The 22,507-nt window shown below is 36.5% G+C and overlaps 1 protein-coding gene and 1 long non-coding RNA gene across 10 annotated transcripts in view; one reads left to right on the top strand and one right to left on the bottom strand.

Annotated features, from left to right (window-relative positions):
* Window positions 1–22,507, top strand: part of HDAC9 (histone deacetylase 9) — a 911,611-nt gene that overhangs the window by 248,610 nt on the left and 640,494 nt on the right. The window lies entirely within an intron of this gene.
* LOC140608907 (uncharacterized) lies at window positions 399–9,180 on the bottom strand. Of its 2 annotated transcripts, XR_012010908.1 has the most exons (5): window positions 9,118–9,180; window positions 8,806–8,999; window positions 7,526–7,704; window positions 7,162–7,354; window positions 399–915 (listed from the first exon to the last, which is right to left on the bottom strand). It is a non-coding gene; the product is annotated as an uncharacterized lncRNA (long non-coding RNA). The 2 variants fall into 2 exon arrangements; XR_012010907.1 differs by having other exon boundaries at window positions 8,806–9,155.

Here is a 22,507-nt window from a genome sequence, read left to right as displayed (position 1 = left end):
GCTCCTGAAAGGTTTGATAGGTATTATTTTAATTAGATGTATTGGTGATTCTGTGACCTGAAAGGGCTGTGTTTCTAAAGGCCAGAATTTCCTTTCTTCTAGATAATGCTGTGTTCCTAGCATAAAATGTCTTCAAATTAAACATTATGAACATGGAATATATTTTAGCCTATTGCCAAAAAATTTTCTTCATTGCCATTGGCAGTTACCCCCTCATCTGTACTTCCAGAGTTAAATCACACAAATCATGTTAAGTATCAATCTCTCTCATGTACTAGAACAAATGCCTGATTAAGAGGTCATTGACATAGGAATCATTACTCTCCTTGCTGACGAGACAGTGGAATTCAAGAAATTGTTAGTTTAATGAATTCTTGTTTAGTAAAAGTATATGGCTATCTGCTAGCAGTAGGGCAGTTTGTGATCTTTATTAATTAACAGGAGATGAAAAAAAAGACAAGGTTTTGAGGTCTGTGGACTGATGAGGAAATTCCTTTAGTTTATTTGGCCGTCTGGAATATATGTAGAAAGAGGTGAACTTTTCACCAGGTGGATGAGATATAGTTCAAAATCATTTTATCTCTAGGTTAAGGCCTTATAGAATCTTTCCATCCTCCTCTTTTGATTGGGTGACTGATTCTTTCCAGGTTGTCCCACCTGTAACTCCATTTAGCATTTTTCTTCTCTGTTATTCATATTTTGGGGGTTTTACTCCCCCTGCTGGCCCCCGGCATGCATTAGAGTTGAATCTTTTCCAAAGACTAGTTAATTGTTCTGTCTTGTTTCTCTTAAAGTCTCATGTAGAATAATATTTATGTTCTAAACACGGCAGCAAACATCTAATATTAGATGTTTTAAGTTCTTACACACTCTTCATAAAAGTTTTCTAGAGAGACTGGAGTACACCAGTGCAACCTGAGAAAATAAAAAAGACATTGTGAATTTCTGAATGCTAAATCTAATTTAATGAAGTTAAATTTAATCTAGTTTAATGAAAAATCATTTGCTGAAGAAAAGTTATGTTCTTGTTCATAATGAAGGAAGGTTCTTTCTCCCTCTCAAGATAGCATTAATTGTGCAACAAAAGAGAAAACAACTGTTTTCATTTTAGAAGAATTTGTAAAAGCTTTGAAATTGATAGTATGATATTACAAATAAGTGAAACTAGATGATTTCAGAGTAATTTACTTTGACAGTGCTTTGAAACAAGTATCACTCATTGTCATTAAATCTTTATGACTATTTCTTTATGAGAGAATTTGTATATTTAGATTTCAAATATTGTCATATGCTTTTTTAGATTCTGTAGTCATGCTTTTGTTGGCTGCCACAACCTCTGATTTCATAATTTTCAATTTTTCCTATTACTTATGTTGGCCTAAGAAAAGAATATGAGTATTTCCTGAGACCTGTTGTAATTTTTCACATTGTTCTTTTATTGTTATTAAAAGAAAAAGTCATTTGACCATGAAATAGTATTTTTTAGTAAACAAATATTCAGAATCTTCATCATCTTAAAATCTGTAGGATGTTGCTGCTTTGCAATAGCTAATGGTTACTGGGATTTGAAGACTTTTTTATCTTTTATATATATGGTAGACACTGGTATGTATGTTTGATTAGTGACTCTCATCATTAATAGTCACTGAAATCTCAAAGCAAGAGAAGATGGAAGTTTCCCATTACTTTCTCGGGAGCCAGAGGATGACCATTCATATCCTTTTTCTTGGTCCAAGGAGAATAGAACAACCACTCTGCCACTTTACTTTGTTTTGTAGGTTTAAACAGTGTTCCCCAGTTTTTCCTAATTCCTGAGGATGGCATTCAGGGGAAGATCTGCTGGCAAAGACAATGTCATACCTATCAGTCATTTTCTTTATCATACCATAGCTGGGGAGTTTAAAAAAAGTTGTTCTTGTTTGTTCTTGTTTGATATTCCACATCAAATAAATATTTTACAGAACTTCTTTTTAGAACACAAAACTTTGTGAAAAATATATTCACCAATTTAATGTGTCTAACTTAATCCTACTTACCAGCCCTGCAGAGTGCATACCACTCAGTGGTTGCCAGAACACACAGCAATATGTATTTTTTAAAGCATAATGAAGACTTTCCAAATGAAGACTGTTTTCCCACTCTTACCCGAAAGTGACGGAAATGGGCATTTCATTTCAGCAACACTCTTAATTATGTTACCAAGAAAGAAAACGTGAAGAAAAGTTTCTAGCTCCTATGAGACCGTGATCACCACCCCCCTTCAGGGGGCTAGGGGAGAGATGCTTTTTATAATGAAATCTGTATAAAAACTTTCAATACTGGAAAATCCTTCCTTAGACATTTGCTGGGATTTGTAGCCTGTAATGGAAAAACAGTACTACAACTTCCATGTATATTTTGTGTTTATTCCCATTCAGCTAAAATCAACAAAGGGATCTTAGACAAAGGTGATAGCTTGCAAAATTTTTTAAATCTGTATTTCATCGTCCTCAATCTTTGCAAAGTAGAGAGATTAATAAGTATTGGGTTTTGAAATGGGTGAAGGGTTGAAAGGGTCACATATTGTTACTTTTTAGAAGAGAGCTAGGTGGCAGTTATAGATTAGAAAAGAGCCGTTATACAGTAAATATCCAGTGGGGTGTTTTTCAAAATTCTCTACATCATAAGAATCTCTTGGATTACTTGTTAAAAATATTGATTTCTAGACTTCTCCATAAAGGATTCTGGGTCATGCAGTGGGACACAGGGCAGGAAACACAAGCACCCTAGATTATTCTGAATCATCAGAAGAATTTGGAAAACATTTATCCTGTTTAATAAATTGTAGAGGCAATATCAATAATTTGATGTGGAATTTGGAGTAAAGCTTCATATATTCATTGAGAAACATTTATTGAGCACTTAGTGTGGACTGGCTGTGAACATACCTGCTAGATGTGTGATTTGGGGCATTTTCTTGACCTTCCCCAAATAGAAGTTTAATATCTTACTCATAGGCTATTGGAAGGATTGAATTAGATATGGCCTACAAAATGCTTAATTTTTACTGAGCAGTACCACTTTTTATTCATCGTTACTCTAGGAATAATGATTCAGTCATTCAAATTAGGTATTTGTATTTGCTCCCCTTAGGAACTTCTGTTGTTCTGAACTGGCACCTTTTGGAGATTTATTTATATCTCAAGAACCCCTTAGCATCTTTCAAGACTCAAAGCCTGTCTTAACATCAACATTCTCCCTCCATCTTCCTTTAGACCTTTTAATATCTTCATATTTCCTTCCTAAGTTCACATCAAACACATCTTCCCGCTGCTTACAACACTATTCAAACATCAGTTATTATTTATTAAGCACTTATTATTAGGTGCTGTTTATGTTATGTAATCTTACTGTAGTACTACAATATAGGTATTATGATCATTTAAATGGAGGTTGAGAGATGCAATAATGAAGACAAGGTCTTTCCCCTTTGATATTGAAGAACAGAAATTATTTTAATCCAGGTATGTCAGTCTCCATGCCCAAATACTGGCCACTGTGTCCTATATACTATTCCTATCGCTCAAGTACAGTTACTTTTCCCCCAAATTGGAAAATATGGTACTCATACTGGTTGCTCAATGGCTTTCTTTTCACTTAGTGAAACTCAGTCCTTACCAAGGCCAACAAAGTGCCGCATGATATGCCTTACATGTTCTAGGATGTTTCCATTTGTTGTTTCCATCAGGTATAACACACAGCTCTCCCCATCTCACCAGAGATGCCTCATCAGTTTACTATATACATATATATATATATATATATATATATATATATATATATATATTAAAGATTTTATTTATTTATTCATGAGAGACACACACAGAGAGAGAGAGAGGGGCAGAGACACAGGCAGAGGGAGAAGCAGGCTCCACACAGAAGCCCGACATGGGACTCGATCCCGGGACTCCAGGATCATGCTCTGGGCCAAAGGCAGGCACTAAGCCACTGAGCCACCCAGGGATTCCCACCAGTTTACTTTATATTAGAGTTTACACACACACACACACACACACACACACACACACACAGCTCCTTCACTTTGCTGGCTAATATTTTTCTCTGTAGCAGAGATCAATAGCTAACATCTACTATGGGTTTAAAATTTTTTTTTATTTCTCCCCAGTATAATGTAAGTCCTCAAGAACAGGGACCCAATAAATATTTAAATATTTAACACTGAATTGGGGGGACATATTTGGTATTCTTTATATTAGTATTTTTATAATGTTCACAGCATTAAAGCCTCATAGATGATGTCTTGGCTGTTATCCTAACATCATTCGTATTCACTATATTTTTCACAACAAAGTTTCTGACCAAAAAGTACGTTGTTGGATTTCACTTTTTGTACAAACAGGAATATCATCACTTTGAAGAAAATAAAATATATCTTTCTAGATAGGATATTTAGAACAAAAGAGGTTTTTAAAAGACCCCTTACTCAGTCACTTAGTAGGTCTTCAGTATTAATACTCAGCACATTTCTTTTGCTCCTCCCTTTAGAAGTTAGAGCATTAGAATGCACATCAAGACTAAGGATTATCTCTGTGTTAGGAGGTAATCTACCTGATGATGCAATAGGTCTGTGTATCTGGTCATCATTCATTAGTAATAGTAGTAGTATTGGTATTATCATGTAAGCGTGGTAATGCTAATTCAATAGGTTTCTAGGTTTTTTTTTTTTTTTTTTAATCTGGTATTCTTTTATTCTCTACTTTGAAGTTTACTCTGTGGGAAACTGGATTTATAGGTTGTTCAAATTATTGTACATGTGTGTAACATAGTGATTTAAAGGCAATCACCAAAAAAAAAAAAAAAAAAAAAAAAAATAAAGGCAATCACCGTGTCCTCTCAAGTAAGTTTTAGCAACATCATTTCGTTGATCTCAAGTAATGTTAATGCTAAGTTTTGTAAAGTAGTATATTTTGGGGGAGGCAGTAGTTTTGAGTATTTGGATTCCATGAAAAAAAAAAAGGAACCCAGGAACTAATTGTGCACCAGGTTCACAGCATTTGTGCACAGCAGTATTTAGCAACTGTCAGCTGCAACATGCATCTCCCTTTATCAATAGCTAGTCATTTATGTATCTCATCAGTACTAGTATTTTAATTTCCTCTTTCAGGTGTCTCGCCTGTTGCTTTTCTTTCCTTTTCATTCTCCCATTCTTCCTCACTTTAACCTACTTAAAAATAATAATAACTTAGTGACATTTAAGATGCAAATCACTTTGGAAGTGAGAAGGTGAATATTTATACATGTGTTCTGTGATAGGGGTTTCTAAGTGTGTTCCACTGGGAATGGTTAGTACATTCCACAGCTATAAGGGAAAAATCTAAGTTTCCCAGAAATAAGGGTCAAAAGACATACAACAACTTTTTTTATTATTTGCTTTCAAAACAGAGGGGGTATGATTTATGTAGAATATAAGCTTATGTCATAGCTGTGCAGGTGCTGCCATGAAGTGGTGACCCCCATCTAATCCCCATAACGACACTGGGCATTGACTGCATTTGCTTTGTTGTTACCGAGCTGCTTTCTCAGGGGCTTTTAAGTTTCTGAACCCAGCCGCTGGGTAGCTGGCCAGCCTGTGCTTGGTACAAGAACATTGTTTTTCAATACAACCTGAAGTGTATTTTATAATCCCTCTCTAAGTTAAATGACTGTCAATTTGTGATGGTTCCTCTATGATTGAACCTAAAGTCTTGTATTAACTATCTGTCTTTTTTAAAAAATAGATTTAGTAATTACTATCAATAATGTTTTTTTTGCATTTCTTTTTTATTGCAGAAAAATAATCACATTTATCTGAAAAATGATAAATAATTACTTGATATTTATAAACTAGAATATGTTTTTGATATTGACTTTGATAAGTCAATGGCTAATTTACTTATATATTTTACTTTTATTTTTAGGAGAAGATAGTTAATGCTCTTCCATGTTGTTTCAATGTTTTCTTCATTCCACCACTTAAAGATTAGTGACTTAGTAAATATTTACAAGTCATCACAAAAAACTGATTTACAATATCATTCTTTCTTACAGTATTTCCCCCTACCAGGGTTTTAATATTTTTAAAGGTTTTTATATACCCTGGATTTTTTAAAAAACATAACTGAAAAGTATTAACTTTATTTTAAAGTATTAACTTTACAAATTTTATTAATGCTTTTTTTGATGTGGGAGAAAAAAAAAATCTGTGTATTTAAGTTACTATTTAAGTTCAAGAAGTTAAGAACCAGGACTGAGGAGTCAAAGTACTTGAGTTTGAATCTCAGCTCTGTCACATCCCAGCTCCACGATCTCGAGCAATGTTAACCTCTTGTGTCTTATCTGTAAAAGGTAAATGATAACAATAATACTTATCTCAAATGTGTTATGATGATTAAGCTAATATTTGCAAATCCCTACATAAATATGTGTTCTACAAAGAGATAAAGTTTAATTTTCCCAACTAAGTGGTTGAGAATTCATACTTTTAACTTCTGTGCTTTGAGTCATTCATACTGATTATTACAATTTTATCATGAAATTATTAGCTTTGTCTTAAATCTCAAAAATTTTGAACTGATAGTGAATAAAGGGAAAAATGACAATCCACAGAATTATCCCTTATTTGAGGTGGCCTGTGAGACAGAACAGAAGTAGTTTACCTAACTACGGAGAACAAAAGCTGAAGAAGAAAAGCATTCAAAATAAATTAAATTTATGTATTTCTTACAGTAGCTGTGGGCACCCTTCAGGTTTCAGTTAAGTGATGACAATATAATTAGACTGCAAAATATTCCGTTTCTTAGGAGCTTCTTTGATGCCCTCAAGTAATCTCTCAGCTTCTCCAATCTGTTAAGGTTTTCCTAGGCTGCCTATTTAGTCTGATTTTTCTGAAAAACGTACATGAATAAATAGGCCCCTCCTAGCATAAAAAATTAATATTTACCATTTAACAGAAACTCTGGCAAATATTATTTTCAAAAAGGACAAAAGGAAGGAAGAGGAGAGGGAAGAGCCAAGAAAATGTAATATTCTACTTAAGGAAAAACAGTAGATTGCTACTGATTTTTAGGCATATTTTTAAAAGAACATTTGAGATGGCAGAAGTAAAATTGCAATGAGGATTACATTAGCATAATTCCTTGGTCTTTTCCTTAGCTGATGACAAGTATTTGCCAAAGAGTCACCTCTGGAGGGCAGTGCAGTTCTATATTTGTCGCTGGAGCTTCAGGTAGCTTTCAGATTTTTCTGAAGTTACTTTCAAAGATTCCTGGCCTTGTAAGATGCGAATCACTGTCCGCTTTAAATACTCAGAGGAGACCTAAACATGAAAGGAAAGTCATTTCTGCCGAGATGGTCCAACTGTTAGATTGGGGATGGGAGGTTTACCTGCAAAGTGTGTCAGCGTTACACTGAATCGAGGAAGCTGGGTGCATAAGTAGGTCACCTGGACAGGGATTTCTCCCCCACCTCCCCAGCTTGGTTCAGATACCTGTGTACCTCAGCTTTTCAGTTTCTTGTTTTGGTCTTTGCCTTACTCCAAAAGACAAATCTCTGTCTTCTGAGAAAATCTGTTGACAGCCTAGATAGTTGACATTGTATGGTTGTCAAACCTGTTGACATTGTATAGTAGAAGGTCAGCCCAGCAGCCAGCATAATATCTCCCGGTACCTTAACAAATCAGCAAAATATTTTGAGAAATGCTTTACTTTTATGAACAAAATACCCTGATAGTTATTGGATTTGTCACAGCATCTAAGGTTTCTCTCATAACCATACTGACCTTCACGTGCTATTATATTACAAAACCAACTCTTTATGTAATCAAACCAAAGGAAGAATGCTTAATTAGCTATACATGACCCTATGTTACAATATAGGCATACAAAAGTTATTTTCTTCAGCACTATCTAACTATTGTATAAAGAAACATCTTTATTCAGTAAGGCGTGGGCTATTGAAGTCTCAGGAGTAAAGTAACATTGGGATTTTCTTTTTCCTCTGAAGGCTGTTTGAGAGCTTTCAGCAGGGGGATACCACATTTGAAGGTTGGCTGAGGTCTCATAACTCCAAGTGTCAGAAAAAATGTGTAGATTATGAAAGGCTTTTCTCGTGAGCGAAAGAACCGTGCTTTTCAACCCTAAATCATGACATAGTCTTGTTATACCACAAAGAATTAAAGAATGTTAAGTAAATGACTTTTTTCCCTCCCTCTGTGCCTCTGAGGATAGTTATTAATGTTGATTCTTGCTGCTGAGTGATCCTGAAGCTACTGTCGCAACCTTTTTATTCCCTTAGTGCAAATGAATCCTTTATGAGGTAATTGTAGGAAATTGATGACATTATTTGCTGTATCTTGGGTATCAACAGTATATAAATGAAAAACAGTTATCACATTGACCAACACTTTTGGATAGAAAAATCCCAAGCTATTTCCTGCCTACACAGACTTTGCACTTTTGTATAGTGAAGTAGTAGGTACACTCCTTTTTTTTTTTTATAAATTTTTATTTATTTATGATAGTCACACACAGAGAGAGAGAGAGAGGCAGAGACACAGGCAGAGGGAGAAGCAGGCTCCATGCACTGGGAGCCCGACGTGGGATTCGATCCCGGGTCTCCAGGATCGCGCCCTGGGCCAAAGGCAGGCGCCAAACCGCTGCGCCACCCAGGGATCCCACACCTTTTTTTAAAATTAGTAATGCCTTTTATTAATTTACCATTACCTGGTTCAAAGGATAAGTCTTTTAGAAACACAGAGCCCGTACTTACTATTATTTTCTTCCTCTTTGTTTATTTTAATGTATTCTTCACAATCAGAACAGTGACTTATTTCATAATTCTTTTCTTTTGTATATTAGAGTACATGCACATTCTAACCCCAAGGATGGCTTTAATCTTTAAGTCTCACCACTTGAGCCATAGCAAATTCTTGGTTGTTTGTCTTAAGAGAGAGAGGGAAAGCACTAAAAAGGAATTTTAAAGAAATTTTACAATACAGGGTATGGATGAGTGGTTGAAAAAGAAAACCTATATTAAAGCAGCTCTACCTGAATGAGCTATACGAAAAGAACATTCATTTACCCAACTATGGAAAAAATCATCTTAGGTATGGTCTCTAGTTACTTTTCTTCTCACTTATTACATTTGCCACTTCATTGTGACCTTATTATGACCTTACAGTTTATGACCTAAAGGTAACCATTATGTAATAATGAAAATATGCAGACCAAGCTTTACCACCTAGAAAGAATTGGTTTTTTATACTTTGTTTAAATTAACACACTTTGCTGTTTATAAAACTCTGCTCCTTGGTGCTTGAAAGAAGAGAGAAGCATTAATCGCAACTAATGTGCAGATTTGTGCTTTTAGGGACTGCCTGTAGTGGAGGTGAATCAGCAGGCCTTGTTGCCTTAAAGTGGATTTGCTAAGATATGTACTGTTCCTAACATAATAATGCTTTAAAGTATAAATTACTTAGAAGAAAAAGAAACCTGAAAATCAAACTATTAATACGTATCTTTGCTTTCTTCTTTGGTTTGGTTTGTTTTATTTTACTTATCCAGACCTAAATTTATTCCATTTCTACCTTGCTATTATCACATAATCTGATTCTTGTGAAGTAGGCAGTATATCAATTGAATCAGGTGAGGGAAAAACTCTTAAGGCAATAAAAATGGAATACAAAAAAGCATTAAAGGGCATCAACACACTTGTGGCATGTATGCTCTGATATGCGTTATTGCCTTCTTTTGGATCAGCCTTTGAATTCCTCTTGGTTTGGTCCTTAGGCTCAGAAATGAACCCAAACTACAGGCTGGTCCTAAAGATCCACAAAGCATGTGATATAAGTAATTGTAAATTGATGATTAAAAATCCTCCCTCTGCCCATTGTTAGTTATTTTTCTGCCCCCAATCACAAATTCATTCTTTACCTTTAAATGATGATAATTATCCTTGATAAAATAACTTTCAGGTAATATTGCTTGTAAACAGTCACAATGGGCTATGTCTCAGCACTTTTAAACCCCAAATAAATTCTTATTTCCACTGAATGGATGAGGAAACTGAGGACTGAGGTAGACAAATTAAGTGCCCTGCTTACAGTAACATGTTATATTTCAGGTGGTATTCCTGCTCCAGAGGATGGACTAGAGTTCCAGGTCTTACCTCCTGAGAGTCTGGGCTCTTGAGAGAATGTTACTTTCTATCTGTGTTACACCACTAGGATTAAAATGATTTCGACCTGGAAGATATTAGGTCAAGTGAAATAAGTTAGACAGAAAAAGACAAATGTCATATGATTTCACTTATATGTGAAGTCTAAAAAACAAAACAAATGACTGAACAAATAAAAAGCAGAACTAGACCTATAAATACAGAGAACAAACCGATGGTTGCCAGACAGAAGAGGCTGGGCAAAATGGGTGAAGGGGAAGGAGAGATATAAGCTTCCAGTTATGGAATGAATAAGTCCCAAGAATAAAAGCTATAGCCTAGAGAATATAGTCAGTGGTATTGTAATAACGTTGCATGGTGACAGATGTTTGCTATACTTATAGTGAGCATAACATAATATGTAAACTTGTTGAATAACTATGTAGTACACCTGAAACTAATGTAACATTGTGTGCCAACTTTATACACATAAAAGAAAATTAAATTAATTGCCCATAGAAATTGTTTTGACAAATTAAAAATAGAGATTTTTTTTTTAAAAAAGCTTATTACCAAAGAAAGGAATAATTTAGGATTTTGTTCAATAGTCATTTAAAAATTGATTGCTCAGACATAATAAAAACAAATATAGGGGATCCCTGGGTGGCTCAGCGGTTTAGCACCTGCCTTTGGCCCAGGGCATGATCCTGGAGTCCCGGGATCGAGTTCTGCGTCGGGCTTCCCTGTGTGGAGCCTGCTTCTCCCTCTGCCTGTGTCTCTGCCTCTCTCTCCCTCTCTCTTTGTATTTCATGAATAAATAAATAAATAAAATAAATCAATAAGTTAAATGAATAAATAATCTTTTAAAAACAAATATAATAACTATTAATCCCTTATCAATCCTTAGGATGTGAAATCTTATTTTGAAATGGGCCTTTGAGCAGCACATGCAAAGTATACTCATGGTCTTTTTTTTTTTTTAAGATTTTATTTATTTATTCATAGAGACACAGCTAGAGAGAGAGAGGCAGAGACACAGGCAGAGGGAGAAGCAGGCTCCATGCAGGGAGCCCGATGTGGGACTTGATCCCTGGTCTCCAGGATCACGCCCTGGGCTGCAGGTGGCGCGAAACCGCTGCGCCACTGGGGCTGCCCCATGGTCTTTTTTTGATATAGACATTAGAGACAGATTTAACATCATCTTCAAAACTGTGGAAGGTTAAACATACACTGCATTGAGACATGGAAAAGTAGTAAGTATTTACTAGTACTTCCCCCCAAAGTTTCATTTGGTAAGGGATTCAATCCCCACCTAATGAATGAAATTGATCAAAGCAGGATAGTTTGAAGGAGAAACATTACAAAAAGCAAGACTTGTCTTGATTGCTGTGTTAGGGAATATTAAATTCCAGACTTTCATATTTCAATAATAAAATGAGGCAAATCTGTAGAGATACACAACAGATTATCAGTTTCCTGGGTCAAGGGCAGGAATGGGTATTAGCTTTCAGTTGGCAGGGTGGATCTTACTGGGTGTGATGGTAAAGTTCACAAATTAGATTACAGTGGTGGTTGTACAACCCGGTTTAAATTTATTTTAGAAAATCATTGAATTGGGGCACCTGGGTGGTACAATCAGTTAAGTGTTAGACTTGTGGTTTTGGCTCAGGTCATGATCTTAGGGTCAGGAGATCAAGCTCCACTTCTGGCTCTGTGCTCAGTGTGGAGCCTGCTTAAGTTTCTGTTTTACTTGCCCTCCTCCACCCCATGCTTTCGTTCTCTCTCTCTCAAATAAATTAATTTAAAAAAGAACATCATTGAATTGTACCCCTAAAATGAGTAAGTTTACTCAATAAAGTTGTTTTAAAATGCATGTTAAAAAATTAATAAAAGGGGCGCCTGGGTGGTGCAGTTAGTTAAGTGTCTGACTCTTGATTTCAGCTCGGGTCGTGATCTCAGGGTGGTGAGACGGATCCACACTCCGTGCCTCATCGAGCTTAAGACTTTCTCTCCCTCCTCTCCCCGCCTTTTGCTCTCTCTCTCTCTCTGTCAAATGAATATATTTTTTAAAAAGATCCACAGGTGTGTTTTCAGAGAAAGCTATTTGCATCAGATTCAGAATTTCCTCTAGATGATTAATTTACTTCTCAAATTAAACGCCTGACACTAATTGTAATACAATAGGTCAGAAAAGCAGAAAAGTGCCTCCTGTGTCCTTTTTCCCTTTACTTTTTCCTTCTTTCAGAATTTTCAGGTTGATTCTTTTTTGTAGCCTCTAGAGGGCAGCACATGTGTTTTTATTAGAAAGACTAATATCTTCTCAGAAACCTTAACTTCCTGAAACAAACTGCAGTGACTTGAAAGTATCAGTGATGCCACATTGCTTTAGATGAACCTTCTGATTTCAGGGGTATGTGCTGAGGACTTTGACAGGTGATGAGGACCCTTCCTTCAGCAACTCTTTGGAATTAGTAGTCTCTTCCTCTCGGTCAGCTGTCCCACCTCTGAATATCTATGCCTTAGAAAACATCTTCTGGCCTAACCTATAGTGGTATGTAGGAAGAATTTCACTTAGGATTTTCACAGCATTTTTCCTCCAGAAGCTTCATTTTAAGGTAAAGACAAGAGTCAAGGAACAAAATCAGTATTTACACATGAGAGAAGCAGGGGGATCCAAGAAACTATGATATGAATCCCTAAACCTCCTAAGTGAATAAAGTTACACTGGAAAAATTAGGCTATGACAAGAGACAAGTGCAATGCCAGCATTCTCTTCAATGTATGGATAATTAGGAATACAGGACTTAAAAATCTGTAAGAGGGATCCCTGGGTGGCTCAGCGGTTTGGCGCCTGCCTTTGGCCCAGGGCGCGATCCTGGAGTCCTGGGATCAAGTCACGCGTCGGGCTCCCGGCATGGAGCCTGCTTCTCTCTCTGCTTGTGTCTCTGCCTCTCTCTCTCTCTCTCTCTCTCTATCATGAATAAATAAATAAACCTTTAAAAAAATCTGTAAGAATTAAAAAAAAACTGTAAGAATGTTTTTTTGAATTGTGAAATGTAAATTTTTCCCCTAGTTCTTTCCATTTAACTATTGTTAGTCTTATGTATAGTAGAAATCAATACTTACGGTTGAAAGATTAAATTAATTAGCAGTAGGTTCTATACATTTGGGTCACTTAAAGAAATGACTAGCCCCTTCTTATGCACAACTAATGGCATTTCCCTACTAGTCTTTGAAATAAAATAAAAACAGACCTACAAACTGTTCTGTTTCTAGGATCTTATCAGCATACAAAATTTATAAGCTTTGATTTTGATATAAGGATCTGAAACAATTTTAGGTCCCACTCACTGTATCTTTACTTTGAAATTCTTCCTACATATTCACCCTATTTTGCATGTGAAAAGAGTAGACAAGAGTAAGAAATACCTTGAGAATTGTCTGGACATTCAGAACAGCCTGAACAGCCTGTCTAATCATAAAAAATTCAATTTGCATGAACATAGCAATTATTTTTTCTTCTCCCATCCCTCCTTTTTCCTTTCTTTTTCTTCCCTTCTTCCTGTTTTCTTCATTTCTCTCACCAAACTTTGATTGCATGCTAATTGTGTTTGAGGCATTTGGTTGGGTTCCACCTATACAATAGTGAAAACACAAGCATAGTTTCTGCCTTTGTGCAATTCTAGCCAGTGGAAGAGACAGACAAAACAACATATTAGCAAAAAGGAAAAGCACCTGCAGACACATTTTGTGGATCAAAATCAGTTCTAAGAAGGAAGAGGACAGTGAGAGTAACCCTAGGGAACAAATTAAAGCTAGGTAGTCAGGAAGAATGTTTCTAAGGAGGTTATTTCACAGGGCCCCAGCCAATAGCTTTCTATCAGGGGACTACAGTATGAGAGGACCCTGAGTCAGGAAAGAGCTTGGCTTATTTTTCGAAGTGAACATGTGTCTCAGTATCTCACCGTGAATGAAGAAAATGAGCCAAGGTATGGCGGGAGGGGTGGTGGGGCAGGTCCAAAAGGTTTTTGTGAGAAGCTTGGATTTGTTTCTAGGTTCGGTGATTGCTTTAAATGGCAAAAGGAAACCAGTGACGACATCATCTCATTTAATTTTCGGAAGTATCATTCTGTCTGCCGTATTGGACCGGGGCTCAAGTAAATATGGAAGAAAATTTGCAAGACAGTTATTGTAATTTAGACTAAAATGATTTTGCAATTGACTTTTACTTGCATATTGGAATAGAAGAAAAAGCTCTTTTTCTTTAAAGGTATAGTTTTCTGCTTGTTAAATGTGACTACATTGAGAGATTAGTGATTCATAGGATATTTAAAAGTGCTTTTGGAAACATTAATAACTTATATTTCTAATTTTATGCAAACTGACATTGACTGTAAAAAGCCAAGGCAATCCCAACGTCCTCAAATGAGAGTTTCTCTTTCTGAGGGCTGAAACTTTTAAAAATTGATGATGAAATACAGGAGTAGATGAGAACATTGAGAACTTGGTAGGTATGTTTATATATCCCTTAATTTTATTTTGTTAGGAATTTCTCTTTTAATCAAATGCAATAATGGACTACTGAGGCTTACATTAAAAAACCCCACCTTTTGAATAATATTATAACCCCCAGGAGACTTTATAAATGTGCATTTACAAATATGTATATATTTACATTCATGAATGTCGGTGTGGGGGTGCCCGGCTGGCTCAGTCACTGGAGCATACATTCATGAATGCTTAAAGTTTTTCAGTAGCAAATTAAAATAATAAGAACTTACACATTTGTGAATACTGCTTAACAGTTGTATAAGTATATATTGGTGATCTTGATGTGAGTAAGAGTGATATGGAGAACACTTGGGATATTTTATATACCTACCACACAAAATTCCTTCCTGCTAAGGGGGGTAAGGCAGCATTAATGCTAAAAATAAAAGTATCATGTATGTTCATGGCAGCACCTGTGAGGGACAAGAGGACAGTAACTCCAAAGCATTGTCAACCTCTTACTGCCCTTATTTAGATTTAGGAAGGTACTGCCCATAGTTGTGAGGGGCTCAGACTCTGGAAGCAGCCTTCTTAGGTTCAGATCCTGCCTCTGAAGCTTACTAGTTTTGTGACCTTGAGCAAGTTATTGAACCTCTCAGTTGTCTTCTCTGTATAATGGGAATAATAAACTCACTTATCTTATGTAGTTCTCAGGATGATTGAAAGAGTTGTATAGAAAGCATTGAGAACACTATTTGGCACATATGGAGAACATACCAGTACTGGTAATGCTCTCAGTAGTACCTGTTCATCGCTCAAGCTTTCTGTTAAGCTGAATATAACACAAAATGTGTCTGCAGGTGCTACAAGATACTTATTTCTTAAGGAACAGAGGATTTACTGTTTTAGGCACCATTCCCTGGACATACCATTTTCTGAGTACCTTTTGCGTTTGCCAGAAACAGCAAGAGACATGAAAAGCATTGCTCTGTTAGTGACACTAGAGTAGAAGTGAACCTTTGTCTGGTCATGCTGAGGTAGTGACCCAGGCCAAAGGACTTTAATATTTTGTTCACCTTACATTGGAATTTTCAAACATTTTGAATTAGTTGTCAGCATAAAGATCCTTACTTCCATGTGATTTTGAGAAATGAAAAATCCATTAATGTGGACCTACTTTTTTTCCATGGCAACCATTGACTGGTACTGAATGGTGACTAATTCTTGAGAACCATCTTGCAATTGGGGTGATCTCTCTAGCCTCCTCAACTCAAATGTGTTACTTAACTGACATTTGCTGTCTTTTGACTTTGACCATGAAACTGTTGTGGTTTCAATGTATGTTAAATAAAAGCTGTTAGATACAAGGATCTAGGTGCTCATGTCTTGCTTATGGTGCTTCTGCTCAGGAACCCAACACAGGGTACCATGCAAGTACATCCTATCTTCAGGTATTCCCTCTCTATATCATTTAGTAGTTAAGAGCACAGGCTCTAGAATCAACAGGGCTAGGTTTAGCTGTAATGTTAGGCACATGTATTCTCACTAATCATCCTGAATGAGAAAACTGATTTAGGAGACCATGTCACAAGAATGGGAAGGTTAAATGAAATAGTCTAAGTAAAGGACCTATCATACAGTCAGTATTCATGGAAAAAAATACTCCCGGCAGCCTGGGTGGCTCAGTGGTTTGAGCGTCTGCCTTTGGCCCAGGGCGTGACCCTGGAGTCCTGGGATCGAGTCCCATGTCGGGTTCCCTGAATGGAGCCTGCTTCTCCCTCTGCCTGTGTCTCTGCCTCTCTCTCTCTCCCTCTCTCTCTCTTTCTCTCTCTCTCTCTCTCTCTGTGTCTATCATGAATAAATAAATGAAATATTAAAAAAAAGAAGAAGAAAAAATACTCCTTTCATGGTCAATACTCAGGATCAAGTGATTTGTCCCGAAACACCAGTAATAAATGGCAGGGCTAATATTTGAATCCATGAAGTCTGACACGAGATCCCGCACCTCTAGTGACTTTGCTGTACTTTAAATTGGTGGTAGGGTAGAGGAGAGGGGACGAGCGATATTTGCTGCTGTCCCTAAGCTAGCTTCTCTTTATTCTTATACTTTCATTTCCTTAGCTCTCATTTACATTTTCAAAATTTAAAAAGGGATTTTTCAGAACTGCACAGGAGGCTCTGGTGCAGTGATCCTCCACATAGTCGTGAGCTCAGTACCCACTTTCTGTCTCTAGTGATCTATCTACCAAAGTAACTTTGGTGACTAACTCATGAGCATGTTCCCTTTAACCAAAAGTTTCCAGAGGCTTCCCATTTGCTGTGGACAAAAGGAAAATTTCAGAATCATTATTTCCCCTTCCCTTCCTCTCTCTCCAATGCCTTTCTTCTCCCTATCACTTTAATCAAATTAAGTCTCTAGTTCTTCGAAGGTCTGCTTTAGTCTCATCTCCTTCTTGAAGATTTCCACGTTCTTTTCTCAAAGAATAATTTCTTCCTTTACTTACTACAATGCTTTTTGTCCCACTCATTTTAAAATTATTATATGCTACATTGCTAACAATTTTTACTTATTTGTTTTGCTTTATCATTTACACAGCATATACTTCCCAAGGGCTGGGATGATTTTTCTCTTTCTTTTCTTTTCTTTTCTTTTCTTTTCTTTTCTTTTCTTTTCTTTTCTTTCCTTTCCTTTCCTTTCCTTTCCTTTCCTTTCCTTTCCTTTCCTTTCCTTTCCTTTCCTTTCCTTTCCTTTCCTTTTCTTTTCTCTTTTCTTTTCTTTTCTTTTCTTTCCTTTTCTTTTCTTTTCTTTTCTTTTCTTTCTTTTCTTTTTTCTTGTCTTTTCTTTTTTTCTCTTCTCTTTCTTTCTTTCTTTCTTAAGACTTTATTCTTTTTTAATAATAAATTTATTCTTTATTTTTCAAGATTTTATTTATTTATTCTTTTTTTAATAATTTTATTTTTTATTGGTGTTCAGTTTGCCAACATACAGAGAGTAACACCAGTGCTCATCCCGCCAAGTGCCCCCCTCAGTGCCCGTCACCCATTCACCCCCACCCCCCTCCCTCCTCCCCTTCCACCACCCCCAGCTCATTTCCCAGAGTCAGGAGTCTTCATGTTCTGTCTCCCTTTCTGATATTTCCTACCCATTTCATGAGAGACACAGAGAGAAAGGCAGAGACATAAGTAGAGGGATAAGCAGGCTCCCTGCAGAGAGCCTGATGTGGGACTCAATCCCTGGACCCCAGGATCACGACCTGAGTCAAAGGCAGATGCTCAACCACTGAGCCAGGTGCCCCTGGGGTGATTTCTTTATACTTACTTATTCTCATGGTGTCTAGAGCATTTCTGGGTCTATAATTCTTGATGGATAAATTGATTTTACTTGAAATATGGCAGAAGAATTATATTTGGTATCAGTTTTGTAACATGTTGCAGATAGAAGCAATTTTTCTGTTCATTGGGCTCATTCAAAACTAACCTAGTTTCCAGGAGCTGAATCGTGTTTATCCTCTTCTGAGAATTCCAAGAAAGTGTTTTAGTTTAGCAAAGTTTCTTTTTTTTTTCCTAGCTGATTCTTTGTTCCTGTACCTACCTTATAACTAATAACCATAATGCATTTTATAAGATATACTAAAGTTTCCATAAGCTGGAGGGATTTATTCTTTCTTCTAGTCAGGCATAGCAAGGAGAGACACTGGGTATTCTTCTCTCAAAATACTAAGTTACTAAAATTATAGGTGCTCATTGACAATCTCAAACAACACACAGGTAAGTGAAGCTGGATGGTGACTTATTTCTTCTACCCTACCCATACCTCTTTCCTGAAGTTATCCAAACCACTGTTTTCCATCCCTTCAAAACAGCTCATCTATTACATGTTGATTTCTTGTTTGGGTAGCATTTTTTTCCCCTAGGAAGAACTTAAATCTTTAAATTAAATTTCAGTTTAAACATTCTCATTCTGTATATTTGGTAAATAATTACATTCAGTTATATTACACTAGGGAAACCAAAAGAAACGTTCATTTCTCTTATTCTGGAAACACTTTAACTGCTTCAATAGGCATAAAATTTTACTGAGGGTTAGATTTCTGTTGAATATGTAGCTAATGCTACTTCTGTTTAAGGAAAAGACCTTAACTCTAATTCATAGAGCAGTACTGTTGCAAATGTGTGATTTTCCAAATTGTCCATAGACCACAAAACACTTTAATGTACTGTTTCCTTTATTGCAGAGAGAGAGAGGGAGAAAGAGAAAAACATTTTGGAAGAAAGCCAATTTATTACTGATACACTCAGGAGACCCATTGTCAGTATATGATATGTTCTTTCCTCCAAGTCCTCCTTATTTCTTCCCTTCTCTCCCTGCCAGCTTCCCACCCTTCTGGAATTTCTGGTTCAAGGACAAGTGCTGACTCAGCATGGGCTACTGTCTTGAGCTAGCTTTTGCTGCTCCTGAGGCGTCGCTTTGGGGGCAGCGAACGGAGCACCAGTGAACTCCCCAGTTCTCTTAGGAGTCATAGCTCTCCTCACTGATTATGAATTGTTTCTGGGAGAACAGAATGAGCTGTTAGGCTGCAAATGATCTAACCTTTTGTACTCGGCCATGTGGATGTTCAGCATTTATGATGTTCCAGTCCTCATTTTCCAAACTTCATCATGGAATTGAAGAAATTAAAGGATTCTATTGCCACGGAATAGAAATCTGTGATGTTTATGTGCTGCAATCATCATTTTCTTATATGTCTATGTTAGAGGGTAGTGGTATGTGTTTAGATTATGCATGTTGAAGAAACTTGATTTTTAATAAAAATATGAATCTTAGTAACTGGAAACACAATGTGGCCCAGTCATCAAAATCACAAGAAAGATTCTCAGCACTGAGGAATTTGGATATTTATGATTTCATGATTTATAAAGGCATGGAAAGGCAGTATACACACACAATGGTGAGCAGATATAAATATCTTGGGATCATTATGAATACAAGTGTTAAGTAAAAAAACAGTGATTTCTCTTTAAGAAATGAGCCAAAAGTGACCTAGGAATGGTGACATTTCTCTTTTCTCTTATTCACATAATACATCAATTAATCATGCGGTTGATTTTAAGTTTCATGTAACTGTTCTTATACTGCATTTATCTCTTAGGAAGAATTATTTGTGGGTCTCATATTTGAAGGTAGAGCAATCCGAACAGTGAAAGTTCTGATATGTTTTTAAAGGTCAGAAAATGTGCACTGTTATGTTTAGCTTGTGTCTGTCTTCTATTAAGAATCTATGCCTGACAGTTACCAAAAATGTAGAATTTATGGGGAAAAATATTTATTCTAGTTTGATTCAAGTACTGGAAGGTGTGAGTTTTAGACATGCATTAATAAAGGTTATTAAAATAAACTCACTAATGAGCATTTTTGCATTTTGGATTGATTAAAAAATGTTTATGTCAAGAAAAGAAGTATATTATGAAAGTAATTACAACAACCATTAATTATACTAATTCTATTCTTTTAAGGAAGGGTAGAATTTAATAAGGCAGTTTTTCATAAAGCCTTTAATCCATGACTTTTATTTTAGCCACAGTGGATTTTCATATAATTTCCTTCTTTACTTTTTCTTAATGTCAAATGAGTTATATATCTTTTGCAACTTCCTGGTGTCTGATCTCAGATACTTTTAAAGCTAATTGTGAGGATTAATGGGCAAGACTCCTGTCTAGTAATTTTGCATTTCAGAAGAAACATATTAATCCTAGAGAAAGAACTGGCACAGTTTTGCCTGTTTTACAGAATTTCACAGAATAAGAATTTTTGGAGACTTCAGGTTATTCAGTGTCTTAAGAAGGGAAGGACCATTTTTGTTTTTGTTTTTGGTTTTGTCCTTTAAAGTTTACATTTGGTGCTATGCTATGTAGATAAATCAGTGGAACCTAAGTTAGGCTTGACTTAAAGTTCTGTTACTGATTCACTGAGTACCACTAAGTCACTGCATCTGCTTCCTATTTATAAAATGGAGATGTTTTCTGCTTCTAATTTGCCTCTCAGAAGTGCAGTGTTATAAGGATTAATTAGAAAAGGCCAGTAGACTGAGCATTGAGGAAGGCATAAATATAGATATAACGCAGCATTACCAGGTGTCTCCTCATGTTGCATGTGGTTGATCTCAATTCTGAGAGCCTCGCTTTTTAGCATTTCTACAGAGGACATTACACTGTGTCAGTTGATCCAATGACTTGAATTCTAAAAATATGAACTGCCCCAGAGTTTGATTTTTTTAGTGAAATGCTTTACCATGAATATTTTTTTCAGAGTCCAGTTTTTCCTAAAGATTCTTCAGGTTTGGAAATTTAATTTGAAGTGGACAGGCTGTATCAGGTTACTTTGCAACAGCAATCTGTTCTCCTCCTCGTGTTGTTTTATCAGATTTCCTGCGGTACTTCACAATCTGCCTTTCAACAGCCTTTTCACCTTCTTAATCTCACCTTTCAGCCCCTTACTTGCAAGATGCAAGTTTGGCATCATTGGCTTGCACATGGCTTCTTGAACAATCCTGGCACAAGGCTGGATTGCCCAAGTAAAGTTCCCAGGATTTCGAGTTAAATTGTTGGGAGCTGAATCCCTGCCCCAAGCTGCCTGTGTAGTGTTGGTGATGGTACCTCATTTACCATCTTTATAAAATGAAACACTTCTCATGGATTCTTCTGAGAATTAAGATCATCAGTGTAAGGTTTTGTGGCATTATTACTAGCACATCAGAAATGCTCAGAATAATCCTGTTGTTTTTATTAATAGAAATAAAATTTAAGCACAAGGATGAAGGAAAAAAAGCAATCAGAACCAAAGAAAACTAGGAGTGTTCTGAGGAAAGAAGAGAGAGAGGTGCTTGAGTAGGTTGTGTCTGACCTCGGCTCAGGTCATGATGCTGGGTCCTGGGATAGAGCCTCTCATCAGGCTCCTGGCTCAGCAAAGAATCTGCTCCCTCTCCCTCTGCCCCTCCCCTAGCTTGTGCTCATACATTTTCTCTCTCAAATAAATAAATAAAATCTTTTAAAAAATTAAAAAGAAGAGAGTGATTAAAAAATGAGAGTGATATATACAGCTTTGGCACTCAGAGTGTGGTCCGTGGACTAGCAGCATCTGCTTCACCTGGAAGCTTGCTAGAAATTCTAAATCTTAGATCCCCCGGCCTCCCAAGTTCAAGGAATCTAAATCTTCAGCTTAACCAGATCCCCAGGGAGTTCACTTGAAGTGCAGCAGAGTTCAGGGGAAAATTGTTTATTTTTAAGAGGAAGAAAGAGTGGAGCATGTTTACACATGGAAGTAGAGTAAAACAGTGGGTGAAAGACTGAAGAATAATGAATAAGTGAAGGCATGGATGACTCAGATGGGGTAGAGAGGAAAAACATAGATGACTAGTGAATTTGAGAAAAACACCTCTTCTTAGACAAATGTAAAGATTGGAAAGAATTTAAGATCAAGAAGAGGAAAGATAAATGTATTCTAATTAGATGCCTTCTAGGCTGCAAGGTGACTTACTGGGAGTAAACGAGGCAGGGATATGTTTAGTAACTAGTGTTCTGATAGGTTTGGAGCCATTGTGGTGAGTGAGGTAGGACTGGAGTGTACATAAATTTTAAATTCAGTCCTAACTCTGATTGGTAGTAGCTGCATGCAATGATGCGTTGAGAAGGATTCTGAGGCCAACTTAATATACAGAAGAAAGAGCTATGCTTGATGAGGAGTTCCTGACCTTAGTAATCGGGGAGAGTAGTGGTAAATGCCCCACACATTTGCCATCCCCAGTATAGATCTCCTGGAATTGTGTGA

This window comes from Canis lupus, chromosome 18, assembly GCF_048164855.1.
Source record: "Canis lupus baileyi chromosome 18, mCanLup2.hap1, whole genome shotgun sequence".
Taxonomy (NCBI): Eukaryota; Metazoa; Chordata; class Mammalia; order Carnivora; family Canidae; genus Canis; species Canis lupus.
The sequence above is the reverse complement of the archived record's forward strand: the minus strand, read 5'-3'. Positions and strand labels throughout refer to the sequence as shown.